Source organism: Schistocerca americana, chromosome X (genome assembly GCF_021461395.2).
Source record: "Schistocerca americana isolate TAMUIC-IGC-003095 chromosome X, iqSchAmer2.1, whole genome shotgun sequence".
Lineage (NCBI taxonomy): Eukaryota > Metazoa > Arthropoda > Insecta > Orthoptera > Acrididae > Schistocerca > Schistocerca americana.
Genome location: NC_060130.1, coordinates 140,668,945 through 140,688,961, shown reverse-complemented (window position 1 = coordinate 140,688,961; position 20,017 = coordinate 140,668,945).

Here is a 20,017-nt window from a genome sequence, read left to right as displayed (position 1 = left end):
GTTTTATGGAAGTAGTTTCTTTCGTTTACCGGTTCGATAACACAGTTTATCGTAGATAAACTGGGAGGAATGCGCTTGAAACATATTTCTCACAGTGGGATAATAACAACGCTACATTCCATACGACTGACTGATAGGTCGGAAACGCAGGCGATCTAACATTATAGCCCGTTTTAATTGCAGAACGTTGTAGCCTTAGGAGTGCGTATGTTCATGAGCTGCGACAATAAAGTAATGAGACTGATGTTAAAAAATGTTGCTTACCGTTTTAGTCAAGTTTAGTGTTGTCTCCTTCAAAGTAGTTCCCTTCTGATTGCTCACACTTTTTCCAGCGCTTCTGCCATTGATGGTACATTTCTGGAACTCATCTTCTGTAATATCCTCCAACGTCACAGCTTTTTGGACATCTCGTGTTGTATGAAAATGGTGTCCCTTGACCGCCGTTTTGACTCTTGGAAATAGAAATAAGTCACACGGAGCGATATCTAGTTAATAAGGGGGCTGTGGTAGTACTGAAATTTGTTTTGAGGTTAAAAATTGCTGTACTGACACAGCAGTATGGGATGGCGCATTATCGTGATGCAGAATCCAACTATCAGCAATGTTGGCATAGACACGAAGAACTCTTTTACAAAGTCTTTCTAAAATTTCTTTGTAGTAATATTGGTTAACTGTTTGTGTAGGAGGCACCCACTCTTTATGAACAATTCCCTTGGAATCAAAGAAGTACCCAAGCATGCATTTCACTTTTGACATTGACATGTGAGCTTTCTTTGATCTGGGTGATCCCTTTGAGCACCAATGCAAATTTTGTCGTTTTGTCTCTGGATCGTACTGAAAAATCCGTCTTTCATCACCAGTGATTACACGGCTCAACAGTTCTGGATTGATTTCCGTTTGCTCTAACGGATCGGCTGCCACATTTTTCCGTGTTTATCGCTGTTGTGGTGTGAGTTTTCTGGGGACCAGTTTTGCATAAATCTTTCTCATACCAAGATCTTCAGTTAGTATTAGACGAACCGTTTCTCGATTGATGTTCAGTTCTTCTGCAATCATTTTCACGGATAATCTTTGATCAGAACGTTTGAGTTCACGCACCCTGGCCAAGGTGACATCCGTACATGAGGTCGGTGGTCGTCCACTGCATTTGTATTGCCTTCGTTAAACATTTTATAACAACGAAAAACTTGAGCTCTTGAGCTAACCTCCTCTCCAAAAGCCTTCTGAAGCTTACCGTAAGTTGTCGTCGCGTTTTCATCCAATTTAACGCAAAAAGAAATGGCATGCCGTTGCGCAATATTATGCGGCTCCATTTCCGTGATGAGAGACACAAACACGTGTTAACTTATTACAGCACAACTGATGACTGAGCAGTTGCATCGACGTGCCACTTGGACTAGAAGCAGCTTATAGACCAAGGTCAAAGATATTGTGCTTACGCAAGCCTGCAGGGTTGAAACATATTGCATAGAAAATCAGTCTCATTACTTTATTGTCGCACCTCTTATCTTCTCTCTTACCAATACCGTCCAGGTACGATCCTAGACTCTAGAACAATCCTTAAGAGTTAATAGCTTGGTTGATTTAAGTAAAAATGCGTCGATCTCCATCGATCTGGAGCTCCATCGCGCATAAAAATCATTCGTTTCTTGTTCTTCTTAACTGTCTTCTATTACATCACGGAACTTTGACATATGTTACTTTACGTCGATACAAAGTGCTCGACATGGGCGCATCTCGAGATGGGTGAAGGCTCGGAAAGCTCCATTCATTCACGAGACGTGGAGTATAGCGGTCTCCCTCTGGTCAGTTGTAGATTAATTCGTTAATGTTGCTGCAGGGCGGGTTGGTCAATGACAGTATGAGGAGGGTCTTTCACTCTCTAATTTTACCCTAAGACAGCGAGAACGCTCTGTGACTCCCATACACAGAGAAATAGATCGTAAATTAAACACTATGCTGGAGGTGACAGAAATATGTGCAGAGCTGTCTGGTATACATTGATGATTTATGTGTTTGACAATTAACACTGAATGGACATACTGCACAGTCATCTATCCATGCTCCCAATGATACTCGCAAAGTGGAGAAGGGGTGGTTTAGCTGTGATACTGAAATTGAGGGAACATGCTGTCACATCATTGGCCTGTGTTGAAGTTACTGTAAAATTGCTAAAATTGTTCACACTATCATCTGTGGTGCTTATTATTAGAGTACATCGATGGTGTCTTTTCCATCCCATCCATGCACTGGGACGCTGTGGTCACCACAGAATGATCGACTGATATCGCTAGTTTGAGTTGAGGGAAGAGTTTTGCTGGATGGGCAGCATCTTCTAGGGTGGATAGCACCGAAACACTGATCGCGTACATGAGTGCAGTATGGGAATCAGTCCAAAGGGGACGCAGAGCCATCAGCTACTCCGTCAGTGTGAGAGACGAGTCTAAATGTAGAGCTCGTGAATAACCTTCGAACTGTAGTTTGGAAAGATATGCCAATGCCGCAAAACTCTTCCGGTTTCCTTATGTTCTAACTGTCTTTTATTTAATATCATATGATGTGTGGCATGTTATGCTATCCGCCATAAGAGCATGGTTTACACCGTGCAGCATCTAGTTTCCTGTGAAATGCCGTGGATCAGAAGTTCTTAATGTCAGTTTAGAACCTGGCACAGGCCTCGAAGTCGTGCCAGAGAAACGAAATGTTTGGCACTGTACAAAAGCGTGTTAGAAAACAGTGTTTCAAACAACTAAAAGAACCACAGGGAGCGTCTCATGCAATTTAGTATGGTCTGTGGGATACGACCATTCGCCTAGAGTAAAGGTGATCAAACTTTAAAGTGGTCTCTGCAGTGGCTGTATATTTAATAGGATAGTGCCACACAGGCGGCAGTAGCAGCAGCAATTTGAGGTGTTAATTAGGTGAGGTACGTGGTATACCGTTAGGAACGCTTGGAGGGCTGCACACTGCACTATTCTGGGGAGCATTGCAAAATCTCTTTCTCCGCGCTGGACCGCACCGCAGCTATGCGTCATTGCGCCACCATCGGTGCCTAGGTGAGTTCTATATCGGATGAAGTTAGTAGGGCTTTAATAGTTCGTAATTTTTCTCTTTTGGGGGGTAGAGAATATGATGACAGTATTTTGGGCTGATTGATTTGAATGGACGCGGATCTGCTTCGGACTGTAGTATCTGTATCTAGTTTGGATACGTGCCACATTGCGCGCATTTCCGCCGAATGGACAAAACAAGGTCCTATTGCATTAACTCAGGTCGTTCTGTTTCTACACAGGTTGCAGAAGGTGGTGGACATTTTTTTTCTGACTTCTGCTCAGTTCCAACTTAAATTGGAATGATCACATGCTCAAAGCTGTAGAAATGGGATCAGTTGCAAGATGCGTAGGGACTGACTAAAACCAGGTTGTGATTTTACTGTTGCAGACAGGTTCGAGGAAGGTAACTCGTTGCGAGATATGAGAGTGCCAGAAATATGATTGAGTAGTGGTTTTAATCGTTAAAGGAATTGTCGATAGGATCCAATGCAGGTATGTGCTTGAATGGAAAGACCTGATTCCAAATCATGGACATCATTTCTATTAGATAGTGTAGAGAGAGGGTAGAGACCGAGGTCTCTGGCCCGGAAGCAGGAAATCTCCGCTAGATTCCCATTTGCATTCAGCTTCTTTTTTATTTTTTTCCACGTCGAAACTGGTAGGAGTAGGAAGGTTAACAAGGTAAGTAAATCAGTAAGGAATAATAACAAAGCAGGCAAATAAATTTCTCAAACTGTTTGGGTTATTAATAAATGAAAAGTTTGAGCCTTGTTGTATGATAACAGTTCCGAGTAAGATTGTGGTGAAGATGAGCATTCGGCGCACGTTGTCGCAGTTGGTAGTGTATACAACGTAACGCACTCGTAGACGACGCAATATTTCGTCACCACTTCTGGAAAATTATTGCCTAAATTTTTCACGTGCTAATAAGAAACTAGTGTTTAATTTGGTCTTCGGGGTATAGGAAAAGTCAATCGTTTACCGGCCTCGTTAACAAACGTTTACTTCACTTGCTCCACATCAGGGAAGTGGAAGAATTCAATTTACGAAACATATCTTGAGATTATTTAAAGACCGTACATTGCTGATATTGGTTTCCTGGGTTGGACAAACTGACTCTGTCATGTATGGTAGCATGTATATAAAAGACGAGTGTCAACCGACTTACACGGTAGAAGTAATAGCGTCAAACTGCACACCTGTGTGCTACCTATGTGATTTTTATTTTTTCGCCATCTTAAAAACTTTATTTCGAGGCTTAGAAATCTGCTTCTGGAAATCCGGCGGTAACTACAGAACCAAGCGGATGCAATAACGATTCACAGCGTAATTCATGTTCACCTTTCAGTGTCGGCTTTTCAGACAATGTTATCGTATGGTTGGTATGCATCAAAATTAATTCCCGAAGAAGAAATATTTTTAAATGTAAACCAAGTTTGTTTTCCTCCGAATCTTCTGAAGGAACGATGTAGCTGCGCGAAGATTGCATTCTTGAGATGTTGGGAACATGTAACAGAGTGAGTGAAAGTGTAATTGTAACCTACCAGGATTAAATTTTTATTTCTTTATCATTCCAAGTTCTTTGAGACATTTATTTCACTACGTTGTTATTATTCTCTTTTTCTTTACTCAGCGTATTAAGCCTCCCATGTCTACCAGCATCGAGACGGAAAGAAAGCCTGTAGAATGCAGCTGGGAATCGAACAAAGGCTCTCCTCTCTGCAGCCGGATGCCACGGTCGTTAGACCAGCGGCGGTTTCGTAGCCTTGTTGCTACATAAATGACAATCGGAAAAGCTTCACTCTTCGACTTACAGGAAAATATGCGTTTACGGATCCCCAAATATGTTAATGAAAAATGTTCAGTTTTCAAGAATCTATCGATCGTCAGTTCTGAGTCTATTGCGAGTCATGAACTTGAGGGATAATTTTCTCAAAAACATGCGGTTTCTGACCTAAAAAACATTACCGTCTTACATTTTAGGTTGTACACAAACGACATGCCAAGTATAAGCTGCATCGCCTCTCCGTTTCTGAGGCCTTCCCCTTGTGAGATGCAAGGTATGCTGGCTTGTCATCACTTACATGTATTTCAGTTGTTTACTTTGAATAGTTAGACTTAAACACAACATCTGCATTACTTTCACGAAGGAACGACTTCTAAGTGCGCGAGTTCTGATACGGAGACTAAGGCATCCTGCTTGGTATCCCAGATAGAAATAACCAAGCCGAAGTTGTACTAAGTGTCCCGACATCGAAGAGCGCGTTAAATTAAAATCCTGTACGGAAGGAAGGTTTTATCGTCCCAGTGACGTCGAGAACACTACGACGAAACAGGAATCCAGCTAGACAAGGATGTGATAAGAAACCACACCAGACGCTCTCAGTGGAATCATTCCGGCTAGATCTTCAGATCTGGGATTGTCAAGACAAAGCTAAGTTAGGTCGTAAACTTTTCCTGCTGCGTACGCGCTTGACCTTAACTGGAGAGAAATTGCTGAAAAAAGTGCAAAAACCAAATTGTCTTCTTCGAAATATTTATTTAACAACATGAAATAAAATCGTCAAATTCTGAACGGTCTGCTTCAAGACGTTCAAACTGCACGGTTGACCGTGGGACATGATGCGAATTAGTATGCGCATGCATGGTTTGTTTAAGGGACGAAGCCTATTTTCACTTTGATAGGTTCGTCAATATGTGACAATAGCGCATTTGGGGGACTGAGAATCCGCATTTCAGCAGCCGAAAATGTTATACGTGTTTTCGAATGCTCGGCGAACTTTTACTTTCGAAAAAGATGAATCAAACAATTCGCATTAAATTTTGCTTGGAAAATGGAATAGAGTGCAAACGGTATTAGAAATGTTGACAGTGGCTTTTGGTGAATGTACTATCAGCAAGAGAAGAGTTCATGAGTGGTATAAGCATTCCAAAGGCTATCGAGAAGACGTTGAAGACGACGACCGCCTTGGATACCGCAGCGCAACAATTACTGACTACAGTGAGGAATGCTGAATGAAGCCGACAGGTAAACAATATGGGCCTGGAAAATCCCCGAATAAGCATCAGAGAGGTTTCTGATGATGTTGGAAGGTCATTTCTATCTTGCTAAGCAATTTTTTGGATTTTTTGCCCATGAAACGTGCAGCATAAAACTTTATTCCGAAATGATTGAATTTCGAGTAAAAGCGACGTCTCGTAGACATACCTCAGCAATTGCTGAATGAAGCCGACAACGATCGTGAACGTCTACAGAGTAATGAAAGGTGACGAAACGTGGGTATACTAGTATGACGTCGAAACGAAGGCCCAATCGCCCCAATAGAAACTGCCTGAAAAGCGAAGATCGAAAGAAATTCGAAAATTCCGATCATTTGTGACGGTTCTTCTCACTGTGTTTTTCGATTCAATGAGATAGCGCACCATGAGTTTCTGCCTTATGGTCGAACAGTAAGGGATAACACGTGGAAGTTATGTGCTGTTTGCATGAAGCAATCCGAAGAAAACGACCAGAAATGGGCAAAACCTCTTGTGGAAATTGCATCAAGCTAATGCTCCCGCTTACACCTCAACGCTTGTTCGTGATTTTTTAGCAGGAAACGAAACTGTTACATTGTCTCAGCCACCGTATTCGCCGGACATGCCCCTCTGCGACTTCCTTCTAATTCCGAGGCTGAAAAGAATTATGAAACGACGTAGTTTTGCTACCACTCACGACATAAAAAAAGATTCGCTGAAGGAGCTCAACACAATAACGAAATGGGAGTTCCAGCTGTGCTTCCAAGATCGGAAAAAGCGCTGACACAAGTGTATTATATCTGAAGGGAACTACTTTGAAGTGGACAAAGTTAATGTGGATAAATAAATGAAGATTCTTTGAGAAAAACAAAAATGCCAGTTACTTTTTGATCACACTTCGTATATTACTCGATGTTGTAACGGGTTATGCATTCGGCAACGACATATACTTCCTCACAGTCGCATTATGTTCTCGATTGTTAGGTATTTGAAACTCTTTTTCTGAATTTTGACCATATTGAAGTTATTGTGTAACATAGATAGTTTTCACTTTGATCAAGTCCTCAAATTTTGATCAATCACCACAGTTTTTTGAATTTAGTATTTTAATCTTATTTTGTCCCAGAACAACGTACTGATCGCCAATGTAAACTTTTCACATATAAAATCTAAGCTCAGGACTAAAGAGGTTAGAAAACACGCAACCCTCGGAATTCCACGTTCTGTGATGAGGACGTTGATGTCCAACATTTTGTCACCTGCTCGTGGTTTCACCGTCCATCAACCACTTTTAACAGATGCTCACGACACTAGCAGACGAACAGCTGACCAGCTTTGCCATTTCCCAGTTACTCGCTGCTAGGCTTCACGCCATAGGAATCTACCCTTTGTCAAAATTTCTTATGTCCTGCATTACCCCATTTGCGGCCAGTATTGTTGCTAGAGTGATTAGACACTGTTCTCTGCTCTGATTATACACTCTAAGCCAAAAGACGACGCACCACGAAGTAATTATCCGAAAAATTGCGTTACTTATTCAAGAGAAAGAGCTTCACAAACTGATCAAGTCAACAACGCGTTGGTCCATCTCTGGCCCTTATGCAAGCAGTTACTCGGCTTGGAATTGACTAACAGCGTTATATTGTCAAAATTCTGAGCTGGCTGGAGCGCCCTGGCCATAATGCTCTAAAAGTTCTCATCTGGGGAGAGATCCGGCACCCTTGCTGGCAAAGGTATGATGTGGCAAGCACAAAGACAGGCAGTGTGCGGGTGGGCATTATCTTCGCTGAAAGGTTGCCCTGGATGGCTTGCCAAGAAAGGCAACAAAACGGGGCGTAGAATATCGTCGACCTATCGCTGTGCTGGAAGGGTGCCGCGGTGACGACCAAAGCGGTCCCGCTATGAATAGAAACAACCCCCAGACCATCACTCCTAGTTATAAGGCCGTATAGCGGGCTACAGTCACGATATTCTAAGCGCCGTTACGCTGTTCTTCATGGCAAGCCTCTCTGGGCTTACACATCAGAAATATAATCCCCACCCGCACACGATGAGAGTTTCTGCTGCTTGTCTTCTTCCTTGGGCAAATCCTGTCTTGGCCAGCAATATTTCCGGATCTCTCCGCAGTTGCAAGCACTTGGAGCATTATGGGCGTGGCCTCCCAATCAGCTCGGGATTTTCACGATCTAAGGCGCCAGTTGGACAGTATTTGGCATTACACCCCTCAGGAGGGTATCCAACAACTCCATCGATCAATGTCAATCTGAATAACCGCTTGCATAAGGGCCAGAGGTGTAGTAACTCGTCAATGACGTGCTCAGTTCGTGAAGCTCCTTCTCTTGAACAAATCATCCAATTTTTCTGAAATTGTAATCATTTGTTTGTCTGTACACGTACCTCACATCTACCGATTTCCATCCCATTCGAGTAATTCCGTGGTGGTTCATCGTCTCTTTTTTACCTCGCTCGGTCACATGCCCGCAAAGCCACAAGGTGCTATTCAGTCTGTCAGTGGGCAGTGGTCATAACTTTTTGGCCCATCAATATACAATTAAGTTGAATGAATGATAATGAAATACATATAATATACATTAATAATGTCAGTGTGAGATGATAATTTGAAATCTGCCTTGTAATGGAGAAAAGATGGTTGCCTGTGGCCATTATTAGGAAGCATTGCAGCATTCACTCAGGTATTCACATGAGATCATTTTGGTGACCCAAAATATGGGTGACTGGGTTAGGCAGAAGACCTGATCCCTACGACAAGAGTAATGAGTTTTAGATTACATTCGTTTTAGTAATTTACAATAGCATCAATCACAGTACGAGTATATCGTAAGGAAAGCGTTTCAATGTATCTGTCAGTAACAAGTCTGCTATTAAAATAACATTTTGCCGGCATCACAAAATTTCATTATTTCTTCTAGACGCTAAGGCACAATTTAAATACTCGCAGTAATCTGCTCGACGTTTATGCAGCGATTTCTGAAACTGCTATAACTACTGATCAAATCAGAAAACTAATTAACTGATAAAGAAAGAGTGTTTTAACATTTACTGTCACTGAAAATGCTGAATTGCCCTCCCACGTCACCATAAGTGTTTATCACTCAGTCTCGCAAACTCATCGGAATTATCCTGTAAACTGCACGATGTTCACAATTTAGTTTTACTGGCGATCCAATAACAGCGATATCTACTATACTGAAGTGCCTGTGTTGTTCAGAAATACGATGCACGCATGCATGTGCCAAAGAACATTGCATCGTGTTTCTGAACAACATAGGAACTGCACTATCGTATTTGTCCGACCGTCGAGCATTCTATAGGCTGGTCGTAAGGAAACGCATAAAACTCGTGAGTTGCTAAGTGCTACCAACAGTCCAGCTAGCACAATGATTGTGTTAGGGCGTTAAAAGGTGTCGAGCAGCTCCTCATGAGCCACACATTTCTGCAAGCGACGCTGGAGGTGGTGTAAAGAGCGGCGCCACTGGACAATGGTGACTGAAACGGGTTATCTGCTGTGCCAATCCGATGGAAGGTTACAGTAAGTTACCTGCTACCTCGTTTAGTGGTAACAGTGATCTACGGAGGAGGTGTCGTAACGGTATAGGGGCGTTATTCGTGGTTAAGATGTGCTATCCTAATTGCAGTTAAGGAAACACTAAGCGCTGAAGGATATCAGTTACAGCATTGTGTACTACGTACAATACAGGAATACTGTATCAGCATGGCAATGCACCCGGTCATGCAGTTGCATTTATGAAGCAATGGTTTGTGGACAGTAACGTTCCTGAATGGACTGGCCTATCCAGAGTCCCGACCTGAACCCAATGGAACAGCTTTGGGTTGAGTTATAACTTCGACTTCGCTTTTGATCAGATGGTGTATATACATTTTCTGTTACATATCTTAAGTCCTATCGACGAAGGTTCTATTACACGAATATACCGAAGACAGTAGGGTCGCTTCTCTTTCCGCAAGCTTCCGTCTGTGCATAAAGTTGACCGTATGACAAAATGTTTTCATCGACATTTTAAAACAAGTGAAAAACTGCTTCATTCCACCTCAGTTTTGGGTAACGATGCAAGGAATGCTGGAGCCTTTCTCTTACAGTAGGATGTATCCAGTTCGCTTCTCTTTTCAGCTGTCGAAGAGAGGAGAGAATGAGACGCGTTTGCTCCACACCGTCCTTACTGGGAAGATCTGTATAGCCAACAATGTATTTCGTCACACCACCAGAGGAAAGTCGACATTGAACAGTGGAGGAGCTGGAATGCGCCTTCTTGCCTGTCGTCTCGGAACTTCCGTAGCTTCTGGCGAGGGTCACGATCCACGCACTCTTGTAGAGGGACATGTTGTGCGACACAAATTACGCCACGTATTGCTCCGTAGACTTGCTCGGGATCGTTTGTTGGCGATCCTGGATTATTTCTGTACAGTGCTATACATCTACTATCGTGCTAAATAAAGGTCGTCAGCCTATCTTTGACCCTCGAGACAGCGTTAAAGTGGCCGCTTCTTCTAACCCACTAATCAGTGCCTCGTAGTAAAACAGCTATTTCTAAAGACTCTGCAATCCGATCAAAGAATTGGAGAACAAATACCACTAAGAGCCTTTCTCCAACTGTCTCCAACCGGCTGATAGTTTCTCTTCCGTAAACAAAACTGGATAACAGTCTAAACTTTAAAAGGAGAAGTACACACACAAAAACCACAAGTTTCTATTGGAACAAATGGAATTCATTGTCTTTCAGCAAAAGTCACCCAATCTGACTCGTTATCAAAGTTTACCTGCAGCCAGCTGATGTGTCCACGCTAAAATGGGACCTATGGCTAAGAAGCAAATGTTCGCTTATTAAGTCGCTTCGCATTCTCGCAAAAACCGGAAAACACCTACACACATCAACAAAAGTTTTCATTACCCCATTATTTCGAAATTCGTGGCACATAAAAAAATGTCTCCGAGGCATATTCGTTCCCAATGTTACTAGATAAAAAAAGACATTTGTGTAACCGCAAAGTCGTCTGTTTTCCTTGTGGCTTTATTCGCAGCACTACTGAGCGACGTCTATTCGTGGTGGAACATGCATTCTCGAATCGGTCGTGTCATACCACTGATGAGATCATCAGGCCAACCCTGGTCGAGACTGTCCAATTTTTCAAGGACAATCCTGCGTAAGTGGCGCACAGTACGTGGTCATCTTTGACGTCCAAAAACAGCTCATTTCAATCAGTCCCACACTTGTCAGGTTGGTTCAGGGCAACAGGCACGCCGCTACAATCTGGTTATCCTAGCCGATAGACAGAACGAGTTCACGAGAATAGCTCGATGAGCAAGCGAATTATCATCCAGCGAAATGAAATTATGGCTCTGAGCACTATGGTACTTAAAATCTGAGGTCATCAGTCCCCTATAACTTAGAACTACTTAAACCTAACTAACCTAAGGACATCACACACATCCATGCCCGAGATAACGACGTCCTCTTGAGTAGTCCCCGCCCGGAGATCCGAATGGGGGACTATTTTACCTCCCGAATATTTTACCCAAGAGGTATGCGGTAGTAATGTATCAGAGTTTCGTCTGTAAATAACACCCGACGCCAACCCTGGGGCGTCCATTCCGCATAAGCTGATTCCGATTTGGAAAAGAGAAAACGGTATTGTGGTGTACGACTTGATGCTCGCCATGGACGTTGGGAATGGAGATTCGCATGATGCAATCCTCTCCTAACAGTTTGATGCGATACACAACGTCCTGTAGCCTCTTCGAACGACGAATTCAGTTCTGGAGCAATCAGCCTACGGTTCAAAAGTCTTAGATATCGACCACTCTGTGCATATGTCGAACGTGGACAGCCTGTACGGTATAAGTCCCCAACAATCCCTTTCAACTGGAACCGATTTCATGTCCGTACCACATCACTTTGACTCTAGTGCACACGTACGGGAACTTACATTGTCGACAAGCCTTGTAGACGTGATGTGATTTTGACAGCCAAAACGCAATGAAAGTATTTTAACCTTGTATCTACAAGTAGACCTAACTTTATTGACGGTGTCAGTACAGAGACAGGGATTAGTGATCATAATGTCATCATAGCGACGATGGATACTAAAGTTAATAAATCAATAGAAAAGACTAGGAGATTATATCTGCTAGAAAAAACAGATAAGCAATTGTTAGCACCCCATTTAGACAATGAACTGACATCATTTAGTTCCAGTATGATGGAAGTAAAACGGGTTGTAAATTGGGGTCTGGAGAAGCATGTGCCGAGTAATTGGATTAAGGACGCAGAAACCCCACCGTGGTTTAAGGACAACATTCTCAAATTGTTGAGGAAAGAAAGAGTGTTGCACTCTTGATTCAAAAGAGAAAACGCTAATGAGGATAAGTAAAAGTTAGTAGAGATTAGTGAATCTGTAAGAAGATCGATCAGTGAAGTATACAACTACTACTGCGGTCATACCTTAGCAAAAAATCTTGCCGACTACCCGAGAAAATTCTGGTCCTGTCTAAAAGCGCTAAGCTGGACGAAGGCTTCTAGCCAGTCACTCATTGACCTGTCTGATGTGGCAGTAGACGATAGAAAAAGGAAAGCCGAAGTTTTAAATGTCGCGTTTAAGAAATCGTTCACACAGTAGAGCTGCACAAACTTACCGTCGTTGGACCATAGCAAAGCCTTCCGTATGGAGGACATAGTAATAAGCATCCTTGGCGCGGAGAAACAACGGGCAATTTTGAAAACAAATAAGTAGGCAGGACCGGATTAAATCCGAATTGAGTTTAACAAAGAATACTCTACGGCAGTGGCAACTTACTTAGCTTACATTTATCACGAATCTAGCGCCAATCGCAACGTCTCAACCGACTGGGAAAAAGCGCAGGTGAGTTCCGCGTTGAAGAAGAGCTAAAAATCGGACTCAGGATATCCCTCACAGGCCAATATCCCTCACATCAGTTTGTTGCGGGATTTTTGAACGTATCTCATTTATAACAAATTTCCTTGATACGAAAATGCTTCTATCCACAGATCAGGGCGGTTTTATCCTGCGAACGATAGGTGAAAGGCAACAGGCAGATATCGGATTAATGGATTTCAGAAAAGCGTTTGACACAGTGTCCCTCTGCAGACTGTTAACGGAGATACGAGCACACGGAATAGGTTTCCAGATATGTGAGAGGCTCGAAGACTTCTTAAGCAACTGAATCCAATATGTTGTCGTCGGCGGCGAATGTTTATCAGAGACAAGGGCATTGCCAGGAGTGCCCCAGTGAAATGAAATAGGACCGAAATTATTCTCTATATACATAAATGATTTGGCGGACAGGGTGGACTGTTGTTTGATGGTGATGCTGTGGTGTACGGTAAAGTGTCGAAGCTGAGTGACTGAGCAAGGATACAAGATGACTTAGACAAAATGGCGATGGCAGATAGTTCTAAACGTAGAAAAATGTAAGATAATGAAGCTGAATAGGGCAAACAATTCCGTAATTTCGAATGTAACATTAGTAGTGCGCTGCTTGACACAGTGACGTCGTTTAAAGATATGGGCATAACGTTGCAAAACGATATGATATGGAGCGAGCACATGTGGTAGGAAAGGCGAATGGACGACTTGGGTTTATCGGGAGAATTCTAGGAAAGTGTGGTTCATCTGTAAAGGAGACATCCTATGGGGCGCCAGTGCGACCTATTCTTGAGTACTGCTCGAGTGTTTGGGATAGGATTAAAGGAAGACGTCGAAGCAATGCAGAGACAGATTGCTAGATTTGTTATTGGTAGGTTCGAATAACACGCAAGTGTTACGGAGATGTTACGGGAACTCAAACTGGAATCCCTGAAGGCGAGTTCTTTTCGAGGAACACGACTGAAAAAATTCAGAGAAGTGGAATTTTAAGCTGACTGCAGCACAATTCTACTGGCAGCAACTTACATTTCGAGTAAGGACCGAAGGTAAGAGAAGAGAAACTAGCGCTCATACAGAGGCGTATAGAGAGTCCTTTCTCCCTCGCTCTGTTTGCGAGTGGAACAGGAAGCGAAATGACTAGTAATGGTACAAGATACACTCCGCCACGTACCATACGGTGGCTTGCGGAATATATATGCAGACTGGTCGCGATTGTCTTTCTTGGCATGATGGATGTTCGCTTTACTGTTTCAAAGACGTCTGTAACGCGTCCACAGTGGTGCTGTACTTTCAACTGAAATGGTGCTACCCAGGCGCGAGCAGCGTTACATCCGTAGGTAGCGCCCATGGTGTGTTTATAAACAGTGTCAGGGTGCTCTTCCAACCGATACAGGAACAGTCACAATAGCAACACACCTGCACGACATATCAGGGTGATGCAAAACTTTTGTTGATTTGCGTAGCCTAAATTGAACACAGAGGATCATTCACTCATTTCGTGCACGCAATACAGGGTTATTACAAATGATTGAAGCGATTTCACAGCTCTACAATAACTTTATTATTTGAGATAATTTCACAATGCTTTGCACACACATACAAAAACTCAAAAAGTTTTTTTAGGCGTTCACAAATGTTCGATATGTGCCCCTTTAGTGATTCAGCAGACATCAAGCCGATAATCAAGTTCCTCCCACACTCGACGCAGCATGTCCCCATCAATGAGTTCGAAATGGTAAGGCTTCTGCTTTAACCTTTTCCGTAAGATTTTCCAAACCGTCGGCTGTGGTACGTTTAGCTCCCTGCTTGCTTTATTCGTCGACTTCCGCGGGCTACGCGTGAAACTTGCCCGAACGCGTTCAACCGCGTCTTCGCTCACGGCAGGCCGACCCGTTGATTTCCCCTTACAGAGGTATCCAGAAGCTTTAAACTGCGCATACCATCGCTGAATGGAGTTAGCAGTTGGTGGACCTTTGTTGAACTTCGTCCTGAAGTGTCGTTGCACTGTTATGACTGACTGATGTGAGTGCATTTCAAGCACGACATACGCTTTCTCGGCTCCTATCGCCATTATGTCTCACTGCGCTCTCGAGCGCTCTGGCGGCGAAACCTGAAGTGCGGCTTCAGCCGAACAAAACTTTATGAGTTTTTCTACGTATCTGTAGTGTGTCGGGACCATATGTCAATGAATGGAGCTACAGTGACTTTATAAAATCTCTTCAATCATTTGTAATAGCCCTGTACTTTTAAAACCTCAGATACGCCCCACAGGCGTCACGACCCCGCGAGGGATGCCAGCTGACTCCTCATTTCGCGAGATACTGAAACCATCCGACGAAATGATATAAACATACAGATTTTTCGAACAATCTGACTCCAGAGCAGAGTGTAGGCAACCAAACTGCCCATTTTCTGGTAACGGGCATAGTATTTGCCACAGTCTAATATACACTAAGTGATCAAAAGTATCCGGATATCTGTCTTAAAATGACTTAAAAGTTCGTGGCGCCCTCAATCGGTAATGCTGGAATTCAGTGTGGTGTTAGCCCACCATTAGCCTTGATGACAGCTTCCACTCTCGCAGGCATACGTTCAATCAGGTGCTGGAAGGTTTCTTGGGGAATGGCAGCCTATTCTTCACGGTGTGCTGCACTGAGGAGAGGTATCGATGTCGGTCGGTGAGGCCTGGCACGGTGTCGGCGTTCCAAAACATCTCAAAGGTATCCTATAGGATTCAGATCAGGATTCTGTGAAGGCCAATCCATTACAGGGATGTTATTGTCATGTAACCACTACGCCGCAGGCCATGCATTATGAACAGGTGCTCGATCGTGATGAAAGATTAAACCGTCATCCCCGAATTGCTCTTCAAAAGTGGGAAGCAAGAAGGTGCTTCAAACATCAATATAGGCCTGTGCTGTGATAGTGCCACGCAAAACAACAAGTGGTGCAAGCCCCCTCCATGAAAAACATGACCACACCATAACACCACCACCTCCGAATTTTACTGTTGGCATTACACACGCTTGCAGATGACATTCATCGGGCATTCGCCATACCCACACCCTGCCATCGGATCGCCATATTGTGCACCGTTAATCGTCAGTGCACATAACGTTTATCCACTGTTCAGTCGCCCAATGTTTATTCTCCTTACACCAGGCGAGGTGTCGTTTGGCATTTACCGGCGTGATGTGTGGCTTACGAGCAGCCGCTCGACCATGAGATCCAATTTTCTCACCTCCTGTCTAACTGTCAGAGTACTTGCAGTGGATCCTGATGCAGTGTGGAATTCCTGTGTGATGGTCTGGATCGATGTCTGCCTTTTACACATTACGACCCTCCTCAACTGTCGGCAGACTCTGCCAGTCAACAGATGAGGTCGGCTTGTACGCTTCTGTGCTGTAGGTGTTCCTTCACGTTTTCACTTCACTATCACATCGGAAGCAGTGGACCTAGGAATGTTTATGAGTGTGGAAATCTCGCGTACAGATGTAAGACACAAGTGACACCCAATCACCTGACCACGTTCGAAGTCTGTGAGTTCCGTGGAGAGCCCCATTCTGCTCTCTCACGATGTCTAATGAAGGGATATGGAGTACCTGGCAGTAGGTGGCAATACAATGCACGTAGTATGAGAAACGTATGTTTTTGGGGGTGTCCGGATACTTTTGATCACATGGTGTATATGGACTCGACACTCGCTGATGCGAAAGTTGTTACCGTTTGACAGCTGGAGAGACACTAACGTTCAAAGCGGTGAGAAAGCATACAGTCACGTGAGCCGTAAGGCTAATGTTTGTTTTTAATTATCTTCTATGTAAAAAACGAAATGTTTGTTGTATTTTTGCGTTCCATGCGTTAGTTAATTACCAATAGGATCGAATTACCGTGAAATACATGTAGAAACAGCCGAATCATACTGATTCCATGACATAAGCTACAACTTATCCATGAAGAATTACTTTCGAATATTTGTGTATTTGCAGTTTATTCCGCTGAAAAGAAAAGGATATAAAAACATATTTCATGCATGAGCAGTATATATTTCTGTTGCTGTCTGCTGCCGTCCGGAGTGGCCGTGCGGTTCTGGGCGCTACAGTCTGGAACCCAGCGACCGCTACGGTCGCAGGTTCGAATCCTGCCTCGGGCATGGATGTGTGTGATGTCCTTAGATTAGTTAGGTGTAAGTAGTTCTAAGTTCTAGGGGACTGATGACCTCAGAAGTTGAGTCGCATAGTGCCCAGAGCCATTTCAACCATTTTTTGGTGTCTGCTGTTATTATCATAGAAACTTTCCTTGACACTTAAAGAAAATTTACAGTGTCTAATGATTCGCTCATTCTTACATTTCACTCGACTTTCTGACACACACAAGAATGTGTTGAAGATTCTTGCCGTTTGTGTCTCAGTTTTAGCAACAATTGTAGAACTGGTTTCTTCCGTGTTGAGAGACAGTTTTAATGCTTTTGAAGATTTATTATCACGTATGCGTGGTTTTCCTCTAAGCCACAGGTGTGCTGGTTTATTTGGAACGTTAAATGATATGGATATTATATTCCATATAGGTATCCTATGTTCCACATTCACTCATTTGGCTGAAAGTGTACTGGACAAATCTCTGCTTTGTTGGACAGATGTACGACGTCTTTCTACAAAACGTCAGGTCATCTGGTTTTTACTAACAATTTTTTGTTGTTAAAGGATAACGATATCATTCAGTAAATGTCTGTACGTAAATTGTAAATAAACAGACCTCCAAAGTACCGTTTCGTACCTCTCAGGGTCTTCAGGAAACTAAATAATGACAAATGTGGTGTGTTTTCTTTTTTATTGCCAATTATCATGACGCTAAGTACGCACCCTACTGTAAAAACTATGTTTCAGATCAACATAAAACTTAGGATTCTCATTCACCAGGTATCGTATTCAGAAGCGTCGCTTACTGGCCGCTTGGGGCACTGCTGTCGCTGTGGGTGGAAAAATCGAGACAAAGTGTTGCGAGTGGTATTTGCTGTAAGGTGCTGCTTCCTGCCAGCCATCAGAGAAGTTTTACGAAACGCCGACCACCAGGGTCGGGGCATACCACCACCATTTAGCTAAATTAAGGGAATTAACTCCAGACTAGACCATACCCACTGTCCCCCGGAAACCGGAAGATCGGCGCTAGCTTTCACGGTAGAGACCACCACTAGCTGTCTAGCTAGGAACTGATAATTTACTGAGGTGCTGCCCATATCACTCAGTAAATCCCAGCCAGCTGGTATCTTTGCATCAGAAAAGTGGACTGCGCTGAAAGTGCGCTACTAGCGAGTCGCGTCAAACTTTTGTTGCTCTACCCGCCGGGTAGTCGATAGAAGAGCAATAGCTGCAGCGGCAGGAAGTGGTGTAGTTGTTGGCGGCACCGTGGCAGGGATTCCCCCACCGGGGACGCCGGCTGCGCATGCGCGGTGGCGCCTGTCGGATCGCGCCGGCAGGCGGCGGGCGGCTGGCGTCTGGCTCAGTGTTTGGCTGACCGCTGACCAAGATGTTTGCCTGCGTCGTGCTCCTGCTGCTCTCTGGCGCCGCCGCTCTGCATGGCTTGGACGCAGGTACGTCCGCCCTCTTCCGTCCGCACAGAGGCATTGCTTTACTTCTTACAGAGGGTTTAGAGGTTTAATAACTCATCTTCACGTAAATGTCTTCTTCATCGTCTTGTTTTGTGTTTGTCCGAGCGATGTTACTGGTGTAATCACTTTAACACCAAATTAAATTTTGGAAAACAGAACACAACAAATAGCACAGAAACAATTACATTTCGTTTGATTTATTATCCCCATTTGTCTTTGTATTTTACTGAAAATATGTACAAAACAGCGCGAATGTCGAAGGTGTGAGCTATGTGTACTTTTTGTAAATACGTTTATTCTGTTCACTCAAGGTGCTTGCTGTTGACAACAATAATCGCCTTCAAAGTTGCATTCACTACTGCTCGGCTCTGTCTCGTTTTTTTTTCCAACATTGTTAACGTACGTCAGTGGTCCATTCTCCCCAGTCAGTCTGTGAAATAGTGATTTTTACGAATTTTTTGGGAAAGCTGATGAAGCAATCTAAGTAAATCTTTTTGCACATTATTTATTGATTCTCGGACAACATTTTCTGGCTTTGTAAGAAATTCAGACATCACTCAGCCCCACATGCGACCAGTTAAAACTGCTCTGTCCGAAATGAGATGTGTCCATGTCAGAAGTCCTGCAGTCTGTAAATCTTATCTGAAATCAAAAAACAAACTATTTTCTTTGTCTGTAGGATATTGCGGACGGAGCAATAGCACCGTTTTTGGAAGTTTGACAGAATAGTAAAATGGCGGACGTAGGAAACATAGACGTAATTTTGTCATTTGTTTTTTGTCGCGTTTATTTGCAATACTAATTAATAAATTAAAACAAAAGAATTAGTCTGTTACTCCTTCCGGACATGCCCGAAGAATAATCCAGCCACATTTCGGAGAGATGTCTGTACTAGTGTGCCCTCAATCCATTCCGCCATCTCGAGATACAGTTCATTTTAAGATGACGGAATGGATTGTGGGAACACAGATATCATTCTGAAATTTGGCTGAATTACTCCTCGGGAATGTCCGGAAAGAGCAATAGGCTAAAAAATTTTGTTTTAATTAATTTATTGGTTATAGCAAAAACGTGCGACAGAACTGTTTCTTCGTTGCAGACGTCCGCCATTTTATTGTTTTGTCCAATTTCAAAAAACTGTGCTATTACTGCGCACGAAATATCCTATAGATTAAGAATTTTTTTTTAATTGCAGATAAGATTTGCATAATGCAGGACGTCCGTTATGGACACACCTCATTTTGGACGGAATAGTTTTAACTTCTCACATGAGGGATTAATGATGACTGTATTTAAAAAAAAATCAGAAAATGAAATGTGAGAATCAATAAATAATGCGCAAAAAATTTACGTTGATTTCTTCATTAGTTTTTCGAAAGAAATCGTAAAAATCGCTTATATTAAAGGCTGACGGGAG